Here is a 3233-nt window from a genome sequence, read left to right on the forward strand (position 1 = left end):
TAACCCTTTTGACCACAGCATCGTTTAAATTCAGCTGATAATCCACCATGAGCCCCCCCAAAAAATGTCAGGGTCTTTGCTTCTCATAATAGAGTCCCTCATCCTGTATGTATGGCCTACATTCTTTGTCCCTAAATGTACACCTTTACGTTTAGCTATATTAAAACATATATTGTTTGATTGCACCTGATTTGCCAAGCAATCCAGATTGCTCCGAATCAGTGACCTGTCCTCTTCATTATTTACCACTCTGCCAATTTTTGTGTCATCTGCAGACTTTATCAGTGATGATTTTATGTTTTCTTCCAGGTCATTAATAAAAATATTAAGTAACATAGGGCCAAGAACTGATCCCTGCAGGCCCCCACCTCAAACACACCTGTTCAATGATGATTCCTTGTTTACAGATACATTTTGAGACCGCTCAGTTACCCGCTTTTAATTCATTTAATGTGTGCCATTAATGGGAGCTAGAGAACAGGAGCAGCAAACAGGATTTTTGCAAGGGAGTTCTCCAGGTGAAGGAGGAGCGACTATGTGACCCTTGGGGTGAATTTGTTGTCTGTTAGTTTATTGTTCTGTGCTTGCTGCTTGCCAAGGTGCCTGCTTGATTGACGTTTATAGTGTGGTCTGTTTTGGGGGCAGTGTACTGAGTCTGCTAGGCTCTTAGCCTGCCATCCCTTTGATCCCTAATCCCTTGAGGATCCCTTGACAATGGGACGGAGCTACTCAGGGAGAACGGAAGTTTAAAAAGCTCCAAAATAACTAGAGTTATTTAGTTTTAACAACAGGAGTTTTGCAAGGGAGTTCAGACAGGAAGTGTAGGAGCCAGATACACCTAACATTTTCTAAACTTAGACCAATAAACACCCCAAAACAAAACAAAACCTCTACAAAAGTAAAAAGAATGCAGGCAGAAGTCCAGCAGGAGAGGGGTGGGGGGCTATCCAGTTTATTGCACTGATTTCAGCATGTATGATGCTTTTATGTGCAGATGGCATACGTGTGCAAGCAGCTCATGGCCCTCAGAGACCGAGAGGCCCTCAGAGACCAGAATAGCTGAACTGGAGGAGCTAAGGGAGGCAGAGAAGTACATAGAGGAGACTTTCCAGGACACAGTAAAGTGGGTCCCACCCTCAGTCTAAGCCTCTGTGCTGTTGAGGAGGATGAAAGTCTCAGGGAAGGAGAACATCAGACTGGAGCGGAGAGAAACGATCCCATAGTTGGACCCTCCTTCCAGATGGTGTCATGGTAACCTCTCACATTGATGAGCAGGAGAGGTTTTAGTTGGGGGCTGTAGGTGAGGGCTAGTGGCGTTCTGTTACTTTCTTTGTTGGGCCTGTCTTGTAATACCCTTCTTGGTACCCTTCTGGCTCTGTCAATCTGTTTCTTCATTTCACGAGGTGGGTGAACAGCTATCAACCTATCCTGAAGGATGATCCCTCACTCTCAAAGACCTTGGGAGACAGGCCAGTCCTCGTTTACAGACAGCCCCACAACCTGAAGCAAATACTCACCAGCAACTACACACCACACATCAAAACCACCAACCCAGGAAACAAACCCTGCTACAAAGCCCGTTGCCAACTCTGTCCACATATCTATTCAAAGGACACCATCATAGGACCTAACCACATCAGCCACACCATCCGGGGCTTGTTCACCTGCACATCTACCAATGTGAGATATGCCATTATGTGCAAGCAATGCCCCTCTGCCATGTACGTTGGCCAAACCGGACAGTCTCTATGCAAAAGAATAAATGGACACAAATCTGACATCATAACATTCAAAAACCAGTAGGAGAACACTTCAATCTCTCTGGTCACTCAATAACAGACCTCAAAGTGGCAATTCTTCAACAAAAAAATTTCAAAAACAGACTCCAACGTGAAGCTGCAGAACTGGAATTAATTTGCAAACTAGATACCATCAGACTAGGCCTGAATAAAGACTGGATGTGGTTGGGTCATTACAAAACCTAAACTTAATTTCCCCAATACTAACTTCTCCCTACTGTTACTCACATCTTCTTGTCAACTGTCTGTAATGGGCCATTCTCCTACTACTTCAAAAGTTATTTTTCCTCCCTTTGTATCCTTCTGTTAATTGATTTATCTCGTTAGACTGACCTAACACTTGGTAAAGCACCCCCATCCTTTCATGTATTTATACTTCATACATCTGATTAAGTGGGTTCTAGCCCACGAAAGCTTATGCCCAAATACATTTGTTAGTCTCTAAGATGCCACAAGGACTCCTCAGTTTTTTTGCTGATACATACTCACACAGCTACCACTGAAACCTGACATAATGCACAGTCAACCCTGTGGAACTAGTTGCCAAGGGATGTTGTGAAGGCCAAAAGTATAACGGGATTCCAAAAACAATGAGATAAGTTCATGGAACATAGGTCCATCAATGACTATTAGCCAAGATGGTCAGGGATGCAACCCCTTGCTGTGGGTGTCCCTAAACCTGTGCATGGCAGAAGCCAGGACTGGATGACAGCAGATTGATCACTCAAAAAATGCCCTGTTCTATTCATTCCCCCTGAATCATCTGGCACCAGCTACTGTTGGATGGCAGAATACTGGGTAGATGGATCATTGATCTGACCCAGTATGGCCGTTCTTATGTTAACTTTATATATTTCTAGTTTTTTTAATCAAAATGGATTCAAAGTTTTTAATCAAAAAGAAAGGCGTGCCACAGAAAAGTATCTGGGGTTTATAGTGAATCACAAGCTAAATATGAGTCAACCGTGTAGTACTGATGCCAAAAGAGCAAACATCATTCTGGGATGTATTAGCAGGAGTGTTGTAAGCAAGACATGAGAAGTAATTCTTCCGCTCTGCTCAGCACTGATTAGGCCTCAGCTGTTGTATTGTGTCCAGTTCTGGGCACCAGATGTTGGGAATAATGTGGACAAATAGAAGAAAGTCCAGAGGAGAGCCTGAAAAATGATTAAAGGTCTAGAAAACATGACCTCTATGGAAAACTTGACAAAATTGGGTTGTTTAGACTAGGGAAGAGAAGACTGAGTGGGGACATGATAAGTCTTCAAGTACATAAAAGTTTGTTATAAAGAGGAGGGTGATAAATTGTTCACCTCATCCTCTGAGGATAGGACAAGAAGCAATGGGCTTAAATTGCAGCAAAGGAGGTTTAGGCTGGAAATTAGGAAAATCTTCCTAACTGTCAGGGTAGTTAAGCACTGGAACAAATTGCCT

This window comes from Terrapene carolina, unplaced genomic scaffold (genome assembly GCF_002925995.2).
Source record: "Terrapene carolina triunguis isolate 2854851 unplaced genomic scaffold, T_m_triunguis-2.0 Scaffold233, whole genome shotgun sequence".
Lineage (NCBI taxonomy): Eukaryota > Metazoa > Chordata > Testudines > Emydidae > Terrapene > Terrapene triunguis.